We start from the raw sequence: 16,245 nt of genomic DNA, 5'->3' as shown, positions 1-16,245 counted from the left end.
TCTTCTACTTTTCTTTTTGCACACTGAACCTTTTTTTTCTAATCCCCACAATAAAAGTCTGACACACCTTCCCACAGGTGCTCAGTTATTTGTTAGTGCAGGCTGAACAAACCTGGTCAGTCGATCTAATATCTTACTTAACTAAATTGAGTAAATTAACAGTTTCAACTGTTACCTGCAAGTCTTCTATTTTGTATTACAGTTTGTCCTCATCCATATCAACAAGTTTGTGGATTATAAAGATCACCTTGGCCCTGGAATACTGCCAAATATCGTTACCAGGATATATCACTTATTCACAACATCCGCTAGCCTGTGTGTGACGGAACGCTGATATATTCATCCTGCAGTGCGACTAACCTGTATCCAGGGATCAACATCCTTACAACTGTAAAGGAATCATATATAATTTTTCTTCTGCAACTCTGCCAAAACAAAAACAACATCCTGGATATTTGTACAATACTTCCTTTTATCCTGATAAGGAGTTATAATCTCTTCACTGTAAGTGGAATCACGGACTTAAGCCACACCCACAAGGCATTGTTCCAGTATTATCAGATTTCCATCTCCAGGCAACTAAAAGGTAACTTATCTATCAGTGATATTATGTACACATGAACTTAATGTATCAAATTGTTGCTAAAATATTGACTTCATACAACTTGTAACTTCACTACAAAAGATTATTAACGCAAGATCTGCAGTTGAGATTCAGTTGCACCTTACCTGACACTTAAATAAGTATACAGTACGTCATTACAGGTATCCTCCTGCATCTATCTCTCTACACTACTAACTGTTTCGCTCTATGTGCTTTGCCTCTATTTTATACACCAACGCTAAAATTCAGATAAGTTCATTTACTCATATATAATAATATTATCTTTTAGCCAATATTGGGCATTTCCAATCTAAACACCTTTGTATGTCATGTAATTATACCCGTTTTTTTTACCTGCAATCGTCTTTTTATCTGTTAACATTTTAAGGGCATTTTTTACACTATTCCACTCCTATGCACTTGGAGTAATTTGGTGTGTTTTTTTAGATTAGAGATTTTATATAAAATAAGCGATTTTACATACGTTAACAACATTATAATTCCCTTTTTTTGTTTGTTTTTTTCTTATACACTTCAGTTAGAAGTTTAGGATTTCTAGCTTCTCCTCGGTCTGGGTTCTGACTTTTTATACTTTCTACGAGTTAGATTGAGTCAGATAGCCCAGATCAGAACAATACTATATACACATTTCAGTTAGTATTGGCTAAATATTTGAGCCATTTTTAACTTTTAATATACCCATTAATTAATTATACATTTTTTAACCATTGGAACTCACAACACAGAGCTGTTTTCAAAAACCAGTGACTACAGCAACCTACAGCAAATGTATATGGAGTCCCACATTTGCTATATAAATATATTTATCATTTCTTTCCTCTTCCAGCATTCTCTGAGTTGTGTTCTTAATAGACACTGGAAGCAATTCATTTGTATTTTTATTATACATATTTTTAATCACACAGTTTACCACATATATTCTAGCTTCAGATATTATTTTATTACATTAGAATTGTATTTATTTTTTATTAGTTGGTCCTTTATAACGCTCCCTTCATTTCTTTTACAATCATCATACTTGTTAGTGGTATCAAGTATAACACATAAAGCATGGCAGCTTAAGGGTACTGACAACATATAAACTCTCATCAAACATTTTAAAAATTATATATATATGTATCTATGTGTATATATATATATATATATATATATATATATATAAAACATGGAAGGGAACTGCACTCCAAGACCGGACCAGGTACACATCCTGTGACTCAGCAACATCCAGCCCTGGGTGCTAAATAGCACTCCAAAAAAGCTGTGATGTCACCAGAGCCACAGGCAGTTAACCCCAGTCCGGAATGGGTGCAAGAAACAAGGGGGATTACAAACAAAAAGTAATACAACACATAGAAACACCCAGCACTCACCAGCTAGCTCACAGCTAAGGTAAAATCACAACTGGAAAGGTTAGTTACCGCATCTGGCCAAATGGGAAAGCTCAGGCACCACGTCAAGGTACTTTCCACTGCCTGAGTCCCTAACACAGCCACACCATCATGCAAGCTCACAAAGCCAAACAGACTGAGAACAAAGAAGGGGTGCACAGGTGGATGTTATCACCCAGAGAAAATACAAAACATGGAAGGGAACTGTACTCCAAGACCGGACCAGGTACACATCCTGTGACTCAGCAACATCCAGCCCTGGGTGCTAAATAGCACTCCAAAAAAGCTGTGATGTCACCAGAGCCACAGGCAGTTAACCCCAGTCCAGAATGGGTTCAAGAAACAAGGGGGATTACAAACAAAATATAATACAACACATAGAAACACCCAGCACTCACCAGCTAGCTCACAGCTAAGATAAAATCAGAACTGGAAAGGTTAGTTACCGCATCTGGCCAAATGGGAAAGCTCAGGCACCACGTCAAGGTCCTTTCCACTGCCTGAGTCCCTAACACAGCCACACCATCATGCGAGCTCACAAAGCCAAACAGACTGAGAACAAAGAAGGGGTGCACAGGTGGATGTAATCACCCAGAGAAAATACAAAACATGGAAGGGAACTGCACTCCAAGACCGGACCAGGTACACATCCTGTGACTCAGCAACATCCAGCCCTGGGTGCTAAATAGCACTCCAAAAAAGCTGTGATGTCACCAGAGCCACAGGCAGTTAACCCCAGTACGGAATGGGTGCAAGAAACAAGGGGGATTACAAACAAAAAGTAATACAACACATAGAAACACCCAGCACTCACCAGCTAGCTCACAGCTAAGATAAAATCACAACTGGAAAGGTTAGTTACCGCATCTGGCCAAATGGGAAAGCTCAGGCACCACGTCAAGGTCCTTTCCACTGCCTGAGTCCCTAACACAGCCACACCATCATGCAAGCTCAAAAAGCCAAACAAACTGAGAACAAAGAAGGGGTGCACAGGTGGATGTAATCACCCAGAGAAAATACAAAACATGGAAGGGAACTGCACTCCAAGACCGGACCAGGTACACATCCTGTGACTCAGCAACATCCAGCCCTGGGTGCTAAATAGCACTGCAAAAAAGCTGTGATGTCACCAGAGCCACAGGCAGTTAACCCCAGTCCGGAATGGGTGCAAGAAACAAGGGGGGTTACAAACAAAAAGTAATACAACACATAGAAACACCCAGCACTCACCAGCTAGCTCACAGCTAAGATAAAATCACAACTGGAAAGGTTAGTTACCGCATCTGGCCAAATGGGAAAGCTCAGGCACCACGTCAAGGTCCTTTTCACTGCCTGAGTCCCTAACACAGCCACACCATCATGCGAGCTCACAAAGCCAAACAGACTGAGAACAAAGAAGGGGTGCACAGGTGGATGAAATCACCCAGAGAAAATACAAAACATGGAAGGTAACTGCACTCCAAGACCGGACCAGGTACACATCCTGTGGCTCAGCAACATGCAGCCCTGGGTGCTAAATAGCACTCCAAAAAAAGCTGTAATGTCATATGTATAAGTATATATATATATATATATATATATATATATATATATATATATATATGTGTGTGTGTATGTGTGTGTATATATATATATATATGTGGTAGTATGTTTGTGTATATATATATATATATATATGTGTGTGTATATATATATATATATAGTATATATATATATAGATGTGTATATGTGTGTATATATATATATTTGTATGTATATATATATATATATATATATATATATATATGTGTGTGTGTATATGTGTATATGCATATATATGTATACAAATCAGAGAACAAGAGGTGATACCATTATCATCCTAGATAGTGTCCTGTGTAAAACATTAAACAGGAAAACTTATTTAGAAAAGACGGTACTGTGAGGTTATGCACAATTTGGAACAAACAGTCATATAGTAATATGTGTATCACAGTCTCAGCACAAACGTAGACTTGTTTCACCCTCTGTACACGCCAAACGTATCTCTTCAGAACACTAGGTGTGGTAAAGACCGTTTAACCATTCCCACTTGAAGATAGCATAGCTATGGCGGTAATAACAGCAAAACAGGCGTAAGCAAACTTTGTGGTATCTACGACCACTACTCACCGCTCAGCATAACTGCTAGCTCCTTGATCGCTCCCAGTGCTCACTCGTCAGTATTCGGCGTCCCACTATGCAGGAGGGGGTGTGTCCGCAAGTGTGTGTGATCACGTCTCGCGTCAATACAATCAACACAGCAGGATAGAGGCGCTGAGTCTGGAATCAAAAATTGTGCAAAGTCCAAATATCAGCAACCGGAGCTGTTAGCATAGACGCTACTGCAGCCTGGAGTAGTAAGGATACATTCAAAGTAGTGCACTAGTCGATCTTCTTAAAAGTAAGTCTTTATTTAACAATCAAATTAAAAAAATGGTAATCCAAGAGGTACAAGAAGCAGCATCAAACCAACACAGTATCTGCTAACATGTTTCGGCCCTCAGGCCGTAATCATAGCTATCATACTATACACCTGTACACTTTAAAAAGCAACAGAGTTGACCCTGATTGGTCTAAAAACAAGGGTGTGATTAATGATGCAAATTCCTTAATAAGGTATTTTTAAGGTGCTAATGTAATTCTGATCCTTACAGACTGAGAGAAGCACAAAATATGTTAGATAGAGAATATTACCAATTAGTGTCAATAATAACTCATATTCTGTAGTGAGTAGAGATTTAATTACACTTGTGGGTAATAAGGACCCCACTTTATATAAATGTACGTCCAAACAATGCAAAATGAAAAATGCAAATGCACAATTGTCCACTCTAACTTACATAACATGTGTTATTATTATTCTCCCTTCACAAAAATACTGAGTGAATAAATGTCTTATTATGCTCAGGGTATCACACTCAACTTATTAGAGAATATGTTTTTCATTCAGTGAAAACTTTACCCTATGCATAACATAATAATAGAAAAATATATGTATAATACCATTCAAACCAGAATTTTATTACAAGACCAGAGACTCCTATTTTTGCATTATCTTTCTTTACTACTCAAATGCAGCCTTTTAAAGAACCATGACAATAAAAACAAAACATAACATAAAAAGCTAAAAGAAGCTTGTTATAATGACCAGAAAAACAGCCAATAAGAACAGAGAGGAGACTATAAATAGAGAACACATCTGTCAATCTTCCTCTTTCTTTTGCTGCTCAAACTACAGATAAGTAGCGCAATATATATATATATATATATATATATATATATGATATTTCTCACTTAGATATTTGGTTTAATAAAAGTTATCCTTTGTAGCCTTTTTATTATGTTTTAATAAGTTGCTTTTTTCGTTTTCATGTGTGTTTTTTCTTTATTATTATTTGTATCAACACTCGTTTTTTCTGATATATTTCAAACTGTTTTTATTCTGTTTTTCCTTTCCCCACCCCGTTTTCATACCTTCCGGTTTTCATTTCTGCCGTTTTTCTGTTAATTTATGTGCAGAGTGTGTGTATTTTTCAACCTGCTCGGTTTTGTCTGTCTCCTCTCCCTCCCTGCACTGTGCGCTCTTACCCGCGCCATTTTGTGGGCCGGCCGCCTTCTTCACGCCCACTCACGTGACACCCTGTCAATTCTCCTCAGGACAGTCTCCATTTTACCGAATGTGGTAACATTGTTGCGGTTGCTACGCTCAGTGTTGCTTAACAATTACTTGCCTCCTACATTACATAAATAAGCCTATATTGCCATCTTCTGGTTATTGTTAGTCAAACAGTCCTAAATTATTATAGTTATTTAGTTTATTTTTTCCTCACAAACGTGAGTGTTTTAAGTACTCCTGCAAATTAACTATAAGGCAATTTTACTTATATTATATTTAGTAATTTATTATTATTTATTATTCAGATATTAATATATTTCAGACATAATTTAAAATAATGTCTGAAAATCCTGCAGATACTTCCCCTTTAACTTTGCAAACAGTCCAATCTATGATAGATTCCTCAATGAATAACCTATTTGATAAAATGTCCTCACTGATGGGTGTTAAAGAGAAATAATTACCTTTAAAAGGAAAAACCCATCTCTTGCCTGTAAAGCAAGTAAAAAACTTATTACAAAATCACGTCAGCTTTTGTCTGATCCTAACTTTTCTCACAGCACTGGAAGCAAAACCGCTGTAAGTAGAACCCTGCACCCCAAGGGTACTCAAATGGGGGATACCTATGTATGCAAAAAATTACAATTTAATTAAAAAAATAATGATTTAGATCCATCTTCAGAATCTGATGTCTCAGATGGAGAGGATTATACTGATATCAACTCCGATAATTTTAATGAATCTGAAAATTCTGATGGCTCTCCAGTAGCTAAAAAACAGAAAAAGAAATCTAAAAAACTTAATGATTATACTGAGGACGATGAGGATTTTACTGACTGTTTGGGCAATCCTAGATTCAAGCCTGACGAATTACACCATCCCCGGTCTGCCGAATGTTGTCCCCCCATTGATTTAGCCAAATTCATTGATTACCAACTCCGGAAACCCCTGAAAAAACAAACTCGTAATAAAATGAAAGCAGAATGTCCTCGCCCCCTTTTACCAAAAAATGCTTCTGTAACCCCTGAGGTCGATCCCAAAATTCTAAAATTTATCAGCACTCCAGGTTACAAATTAAAGAAAGGAGTAGACAGATCCTGGAAAATCTGTCAGGACAAACTTTTAGATTCTGTAGGTCCTTTGACCAAACTATTTGAACTGTCAGAACAAGGTGTAGCAGAAAACTGCCCTCTAGACCCGTATATAGTCAGAGAGTGGGTCCAAAGATTACTTTGTTTTGTAGGAAACACCAACTGTGCCATGTCTTGCGAGAGACAACGTAACATTTTAAAGAAAATTGACCCAAAAATTTCAGATTTCTCCTCCAATAACTCTGCTTCTGATAATAATGGGCTATTATTTGGAGATTCATATCTAAAGGACTTGAACCAATATGTAAACACCTTCTCCAATTTAAACAAAGTCAAAACGTCAGTAAAGAAAATATTCTACCCTAACCAGAGTTTTTCTGACAGGGCCGGGAGAGGCAGAGGCCGCTTTCCCGGCCGCCAAGCTTATTTATCCAGGTCTCACTATTTCCCACATCAATCCCAATACCATTCCCAATTCCAAACTCAATTTCAAAGAAGTTATCCAGACCCAGCTGCCTCTACCTTCTTCCCGACAAGAGGACGGCCCTGGACTCAAAGAGGTTTTAGGAGCAGAGCCAGAGCTAGACAAGCTCCAGGTAAATTTATTTCTTTCCCCTGTTTCTTTTTTCCCAGAAAAAATTGGTGGCAGACTCACCCTGTTTGCCCAAAATTGGGCTGCAATTACTTCGGATCCTTGGGTCTTACAGGCAGTGTCAGGTATTCTCATAGAATTCATTTCTCTCCCAATTCAAATCAGTCTCCCTCATCCCATTCATTTTTCTCAGGAGGACACTCTTTTGGTCAAAAGAGAAATTTCAACTCTCTTTTCCAAAAAAGCAATTCTTCCAGTTTTTCAACCCTAAGCAATCTGTTTTTAGTAAAAAAGAAAAACAACCAGTTCAGACCAGTCATAAACCTAAAATCTTTAAATGCTTATGTTGTATACCATCATTTCAAGATGGAGGGAATTCACTTACTAAGAGAATGTTTAAGAGAAAACGATTGGTTAGTTCGTCTAGACCTTACAGGCGCCTATCTAACCGTTCCAATCGCTGAAGAACATTGGAAATTTTTGACATTCCGTTGGGAAGACCAATTTTGGAACTTCACTTGTCTTCCTTTCGGTTTGTCTTCCGCCCCTTGGATTTTCACCAAGCTACTCAAACCTGTAGTGGCTTGGTTGAGACTTCGAGGTGTTCGTCTGATAATTTATTTAGACGACATATTAATTATGGACCAAGATTTTCTCTCTCTCCAGAATCATCTTGCTTCTACAATTTCCTTACTGGAATCGTTAGGCTTTATTGTCAACAAGCAGAAATCAGTCCTATATCCTACAAGATCTTTAATTTTCTTAGGTTTTCAAATCAACACAGTTTTATCCACTTTGAGTCTTCCTCCAGACAAGGTGAAGAACATCAAGAAAGAAATTTCCAAAACCTTGTCCAAAGATTCAGTCCCTATCAGAACTATAGCCAGAATAGTAGGTTTACTATCATCCTCTATTCAGGCTATTTTCCCCGCTCCTCTACATTATCGAGAACTTCAGAGATTAAAAATTCTTCATTTGAGAAAAGGTTTTTCTTGTTCTCACTTGATTCCTTTGTCTGCAGAAGCCAAAGAAGAACTTTCCTGGTGGCTTTCTCATTTGGAAGCCTGGAATGGGAGGGCCATTTTTGGCAGGACTCCCGATTTTGTTATAGAATCCGACGCCAGTCTTTCAGGCTGGGGTGCACGGTGCGGTCCTTCCATCACAGGTGGCAAATGGACATTGGAGGAGAAATGTTTCCACATCAATTGTTTGGAATTATTGGCTGGCTCGTTTGCAGTCAAAAGTTTTGCCAAATTTTCTTCTCCAGTTTCTATCCTCCTGCGTATGGACAATATTTTGGCGGTGCAGTATCTCAATCGTTTGGGAGGCACCAAGTCAAGAGACTTGTCCAATATAACCAAAGAGTTTATTCATCTTTGTTTAGACAGGAATATTTCTGTCAAAGCAGAATATATTCCAGGACAATCCAACTCAGCTGCAGACTGGGGATCTCGTCATTTGACAGATTCCAGCGACTGGAGATTGGACAGGAACATTTTTCTTTCCCTTCAATCTCTCAGAGGTCCCTTTTGTTTGGACCTTTTTGCGTCCAGGACCAATAACCAAATTCACCCGTACTTCAGTTGGCGCCCAGATCCGGAGGCAGCGGCCATAGATGCTTTTCTTCATCCGTGGCCTCCTCAGAAAGCTTATGCTTTTCCTCCGTTCTCCATGATCCCGAGGACAATTTCAACGATCCGCAGAGATCTCTTATGCCTAACTATGGTGACCCCCTTTTGGCCAACCCAATCTTGGTACCCTTCCCTTCTGGAGATGTCCATCAATCTCCAAATTCTTTTACCCCCGCTTCCTCACCTGCTGGTCAGTCCAGAGGGCGACTATCACAGTTTAGCTCTCCAAGGATCTCTTCTCCTGATAGCCTGGACAATCTCAGGGAACCCTGGTCCCTCCGAGGCCTTTCGGAGGGAGCTAGGTCCCTCATTCAGGATTCCTGGGCCCCAGGTACCCGCAGATGTTATTTTGCCGCATGGTCAAAATGGTCTGGCTGGTGCCTGCGGAAAGACTTGGATCCCGTTTCTTCTGATTTAGCCGAAATAATTAACTACCTGTCTCATTTTTCGATACAGGTCTCGCTTACAGAACCATTAATTATCATCGTTCGGCTATTTCTGCTAGACACAACCTAATTAACAATCTCCCTGTCGGCAAACATCCTTTGATTTGTAGAGTGCTCAAAGCCATAAGATTAAAACGTCCCTCGGTTCCTAAACATGAATTTTTCTGGGATGTGGATTTAATGTTCTCCCTTTTTAAATCCTGGCCTGATAATAGTTTGCTATCCTTAAAACAACTTTCTGCTAAACTTGCTACTCTCCTTTGTCTAATTTCTTTCAGACGAGTATCTGATGTGAAAGCTTTAGATTGGAACTCTAAATGTTTCTCTCCTGAAGGCGTCACCTTTTTCCTTTCTCGCAGAACTAAAACTCTGTCTACCTCTATTTTTTATCCTTACCTTCCTGCTGAACCCTCTCTCTGTGTGGTTGAATGCCTAAAGTCGTACGAATCTAGAACTTTAATTTTTAGAAAATCTACTTTTAATCAACTTCTAATCTCCTTTGTTCCTCCTCACACTCCTATCACTTCTACTTCTATTGCTAGGTGGGTTAAATGGGTCATGTAAGAAGCTGGAATTAATATTTCTTTCACTGCCCATTCCGTTAGAGGTTCTGCTGCCTCAAAAGCCTTTTTAAAAGCGGCCCCTCTACAACAAATTTTGAATGCGGCAGACTGGTCTTCTGATTCCATTTTTAAGCAATTTTATTTCAGACCCATTCAACATGCCTCTCTTAACTTATTTTCTTAATGTGCTTTAAACTTGCAAAAATAGGAGTCTCTGGTCTTGTAATAAAATTCTGATTATCCTAATTCTTTGAAGGTATAATCTAGATTTTATTAAAGACACAGAGACGATTTTTTCCCACCCTGTTTTTATTATTGTATATTATTATATATATTTTTTCTCTCAACAGTTTCCATGTAAGTCCAATCCATTTATATCTTCTGGATTCTTCCTTTCAACTCAGGAGTTCCATCATCCATCAATTGAATCCTGGAGATCTAGTTTTTCCTCAATCAAACTCGACATTTCCTGGAACATCTTCTATCAACTCTGCAGAAAACTATCATTCGTTGTCCTTTGTTGTTTTGGACTTTTTGGACTCATTATGATGCTTAATATCTTGTTCCTTTTGAGCATCATTTAAGAAAGAGGAAGATTGACAGATGTGTTCTCTATTTATAGTCTCATCTCTGTTCTTATTGGCTGTTTTTCTGGTCATTATAACAAGCTTCTTTTAGCTTTTTATGTTATGTTTTGTTTATGTTATATTGTCATGGTTCTTTAAAAGGCTGCATTTAAGTAGTAAAGAAAGATAATGCAAAAATACTCGTCTCTGTGTCTTTAATAAAATCTAGATTATACCTTCAAAGAATTAGGATAATCGGAATTTTCAAAATTTTCAAAGTACTAATAAAGATGGGGGATAGTATTGCAATAGTTGGGGCTTTTTACCTTAATAAAACAAACTTATAAAGTGAATAATAAGATACAATACAAAGGGGAGTAATCCATTGCTTTTTAGGTGGCATTATGCATAATACACATGAATTAAAGTACTAATTGCGGTATATATTTATCCTTCTTAGTGTACCTGTTACAATGTTTATCAAAGTACATAATGTAATTCAAGATAAAATGTATATGCATGTTGAGAAACGGAAGTGTACCCAAAATATGTCCATAGCATTGTAAAATTGGGGAGATCATTAAGTGTCCGCTGAGGAAGAGGGGAATGCACATCACTGCCAATAATTAATAAGATCATATTCAGAATTTAGTCCTTTTGGTATTAGAGTCTGAAGTTTAAATATCCAATACATTTCCCTCTTCCCCAGCAGGTGATCCCTGTCTCCTCCTCTTGGAGGACAGTACACCCGTTCAATGGCCTGCCATCTCAAAGTTTGGATACTTTTTTGGTGACAATTAGCGAAATGTTGTACAAAGGCCGTGGTGGCCTGTCCTGCCTGTATTGTGGATAGATGATTACGTATTCTCACTTTTATCTCATTGGTTGTCAACCCTACATACTGCAAATTACATGTTATGCAGGTGAGTAAATAAATGACATATGTTGAGGTACATTTGAGGCAACTCTCTATCAGAAATGTTTCTCCTGTGTATTCTGATTTAAAGATGTTAGATGGTAGGACATATTCACATACCCTACACTTACTGAGACATTTAAAGATTCCTTTATGAATAAGCCAAGAGCTTTTTCATTTTTCCAAAGCTGGGAGTACTGATGGGGACAAAATGTTACATAATTTTGCAGTTTGTCTATATGAACAACGTAGACCCTTAGAAATACATTGTTCTAATTTGTCATCAGTTGTCAAAAACTTGAAATGTTGTTTTACAATATTACATATTTCAGGATATTCATCACTATATTCGGTCACAAAAGTTGCACCCTTGTGGTCATTGGGTACATCTTTGGCTGTATGAATCAATTTTTCCCTATCCATTTGATCTACTTGTCGTTTAGCCTTAGAAATTACTTTTTCCTGATACCCTCTATTTCTTAATCTTGAGGTCAAATCAAGAGATTGTTGTTTATATACACTTTCTGATGTACAATTTCGTTTAACCCTAATAAACTGGTCCTTGGCCACTGCGATTTGAATGTGTCTAGGGTGGCAGCTCTTGCCATGCAATAGAGCATTGCCAGCTATGGGCTTACGATATATTTCCATGTGAATATTCCCTTCTTTAGTTCCAATTAGGGTAATGTCAAGAAATTGTATAGTATTCTCACTTAAGTCACTAGTGAATTTCAATCCTATTGTGTTTGAATTGATATATTCAATGAATGATGCAAAATCAGATCTAGAGCCCTGCCAAATCAAAAGAAGATCATCAATAAATCTTCCATAATAGAAAACTGAACTTCTAAATGGGTTTCTATCTCCATAGACGTGGGACAGCTCCCACCAACCCATAAACAGGTTGGCATAGGAGGGGGCAAACTTGGCCCCCATCGCTGTCCCATGTCTCTGGAGGTAAAATACTCCCTTTAAACAAAAGAAATTATGAGTAAGTAAATATTCCAATACTCTAAGGATATATGCCTGGAACTCTCTTGAGTAATCCGAGTGAAATACAAGAAAAAACGCAATTGCTTTTAAACCTTCACTGTGAGGGATTGAGGAATAAAGACCCACTACATCAATAGTGGCCCATTTAAAGGTGTTATAATTCCACTTCAACCTCTCAAGGATATTTATGACACATTTATTGTCTTGAATATAACTGTGTAGGTTAAGAACCAATGTCTCTAAAAGACTATCTACCCATTGTGATGCATCACTGTAATCACGCTTACCTTAAATAAATCAGGTACTGTCAGCATTTTCTAGCTTATCATCTCTCTAGAAAAAATTAAAACTGCCCATACCTCAGAGCAGGAAACCCTGCACGCTATTCCCCCAGCTGAAGTTACCCATCTCTTCAGTTATGTGTGAGAACAGCAGTGGACCTTAGTTACAAACTGCTAAGATCATCAAAAAACTTCAGGCAGACTCTTCTTCACCTTTCTGCCTGAAGCCAAAATAGTACAACTCCGGTACCATTTGAAAATAATAAACTTTTGATTGAAGATAAACTACATTAATTCACCACATCTCTCTAGCTACTTCCCTTGTCGAGAGCTGCAAGAGAATGACTGGGAGGTGGCAGTTAGGGGAGGAGCTATATAGACAGCTCTGCTGTGGGTGATCCTCTTGCAGCTTCCTTTTGGGAAGGAGAATATCCAACAAGTAATGGATGATCAGTGGACTGGATACACCTTACAAGAGAAAAGTAATTTCTAAGGCTAAACGACAAGTAGATCAAATGGATAGGGAAAAATTGATTCATACAGCCAAAGATGTACCCAATGACCATAAGGGTGCAACTTTTGTGACCGAATATAGTGATGAATATCCTGAAATATGTAATATTGTAAAACAACATTTCAAGTTTTTGGCAGCTGATGACAAACTAGAACAATGTATTTCTAAGGGTCTACGTTGTTCATATAGAAGAACTGCAACATTAGGTAACATTTTGTCCCCATCAGTACTCCCAGCTTTGGAAAAATCAAAAAGCTCTTGGCTTATTCATAAAGGAATCTTTAAATGTCTCAGTAAGTGTAGGGTATGTGAATATGTCCTACCATTTAACATCTTTAAATCAGAATACACAGGAGAAACATTTCTGATAGAGAGTTGCCTCAAATGTACCTCAACATATGTCATTTATTTACTCACCTGCATAACATGTAATTTGCAGTATGTAGGGTTGACAACCAATGAGATAAAAGTGAGAATACGTAATCATCTATATATATATGTGTGTGTATATATATATATATATATATATATATATATATATACTGTATACATGTATATATTATTATTATTATGTGTATATATATATGTATACTGTATATACGTATATATTATTATTATGTGTATATATGTATATATATATATATATGTGTATGTATATATATATATGAACTGTATATATATATATATATGTATGTATATATATATATATATATATATATATATATGTGTATATATATATGTATATATATGTATATATATATATGCGTATATATGTATATATATATAAATACTCTCAAAAAAAGGCACTCTCCGTTTATAATTAGTAAAAAGTTTTACTTGTGTTAACGTATTTGGGGTTGCCCCCTTCCTCACACTTACATACAGTTTCAAAAAAAATGAGTAGCGTTCCTTGTGCGCAACTGTCGATACGGCAGTCCTGGAAGTTCAAAACACCAAAAAACTCATACCCAAACCGGCACAGCTGTCAAAAAATATTTAAACTTACATCATGATATGTGTAACTGCTTGTGATCATATAGATTATTCTGTGGTCAATATTATCGCATTATTTATGCATAGTGTACGTCATCTGTGAAAAGTATATGAAACTTCTATTCCATAACGTGGCGTATTTCTAAAACACATAGCTGTAATAAGCGGTGTAATAAGCCGTCAGTAACTGTAGGAGGTCACCTAATTGACTAAGCTGTAACAGAATACCAGTAATTAGTATGTGGGGCGTCAGTTCAGTATATGACATTGTCCATTAAGGGATGTATTAAGCAGTCTGTTGCTGCAAAGGAACTCCCAACTACCCACACTCTGACAGAATGTCAACCCGTCATAAGATGACTCAATAGGTAAAGATATTAACAACCAAACGTCGGCAATAGTCAAATCACATTTACATTATGTGGCATCATGTCCCTATCAATGCAGTATAAGACAAACAATAGGTGGGCAAACTCACCAGACCACTATCCAGGAGGTAATAGTATCAGGATCATATGTCTCCGTATCCAACTCATTTTATCATATATAATCAAGACACACAAGTCCATATAACACCCAAATCCTAATTGTAATACGAGGCTCGATTATAAGTAGCATAACTACCACTCAATAGAGGGATATGGCACAGAAATTAATAACGATATACACCGCACCAAGCACCCAGTTGGTGCTTGTATTACAGTGGTTTTAAACCACACTATCTTAAAGTACAAAGACACATCCCTTAGGACACACTACTGTTACATGTACATCTAAAAATGTATGGACCACAGAATCCCATATCATAGCTACGGAGGCATCTCCTGGATAAATACATAGAAACTAATTGGGAGCAAAAAGCACCAAAACATATTCATCAATAGGAGCTTCAGATGTTGTATTCGGAGCATCTATGGCTCCCAAGTAAAGTCAAGTAAATGGGTATAGTAAGAATATCTGCTAAAAATGAATTATTTGCATCTATACAAAATTATAAAAGTATCAATATATACCAGCAGATAATATCTAAAACAGTAACTACCCCCACAAGGGATGGTATCACGCTATGTAATGATTTAAGTAACCCATAGCACAATATTGTAAAGTCAAACAATTGAGCATAGTTAGTATATCATTTCAAAAAGAATTATTTACATCTATACATAAATCCTAATAGTATCCATATATAACAGCAGAAATATCCAAAATAGTAACTACCCCCACAAGGGATGGTGTCACGCTATGTAGTGATTGAAGTAGCCATAGTACAATATATTATAGAAAGCACTGCATGTCAAGGTGCACATTCAAACCCTTTGGTACCAGGGTATCCAGCCTATATATCCACTGGCTTTCCCTCTGCAGCAACAGCCTACCCCTATCCCCCCCTCTTAGAAGAGAGGGGAATATGGTCAATAATAATGAACCTGAGGTCAGTAACATTATGTCTTCCTTGGAAAAAATGTCTGGCCACCTGTGGTTAGCCATTCTGGTGCGGGCGTCATCCTGGGTTTTACCCACGTAAAATTTCCCACATGGGCAGTGGAGCATATACACCACCTATTTGGTCATGCAACCCTGTGTTTTATCTCAAACTTTTTGTTTGACCATGGATGTGTAAAAAATGTACTCTGGGTCATCCCACTACATGTGGTGCATCCATTGCATCAGAAGCACCCATTTTTCGTGGTGTTTAACCAGGTTTTCGTGGTATAGCTGGATTTATTATCAGGGCACATCAGATAGTCACGTAAGGAGGCCACCTTATATATATATAAACCTTCTCCGGAGTGAATGTTGTTGTAAGGATCAGTCTTTCACTTTTAGAGTTGGATGGTTCCTTTTTCAGTGCTTGGGTTTGGGACATGTCCATTGCTTCTGTATTTGAGATATAACATCCTTTAATATCACACATTCATGTACACAATGAGGAGTATGGTATTTGGCCTACTAACAAAAACATCTACAATTATATTTGACATTACTGCTACTTAACACCATGCAATTCATGA

The 16,245-nt window shown here is 37.5% G+C and overlaps 1 protein-coding gene across 1 annotated transcript in view; it reads left to right on the top strand.

The window, feature by feature from the left end:
• Positions 1 to 278: 278 nt before the first annotated feature.
• SUOX (sulfite oxidase) overlaps positions 279 to 16,245 on the top strand; it is a 149,436-nt gene continuing 133,469 nt past the window's right edge. The window contains exon 1 of the mRNA XM_053708117.1: positions 279 to 586. The gene's annotated coding sequence lies outside the window, so the exon portion shown is untranslated. The remainder of the gene's footprint in view (positions 587 to 16,245) is intronic.

The sequence above is a fragment of the Bombina bombina genome, chromosome 3, assembly GCF_027579735.1.
Source record: "Bombina bombina isolate aBomBom1 chromosome 3, aBomBom1.pri, whole genome shotgun sequence".
Classification (NCBI taxonomy): Eukaryota; Metazoa; Chordata; class Amphibia; order Anura; family Bombinatoridae; genus Bombina; species Bombina bombina.
Note: the sequence above shows the minus strand (reverse complement) of the source record. Positions and strands in the feature narration are given on the sequence as shown.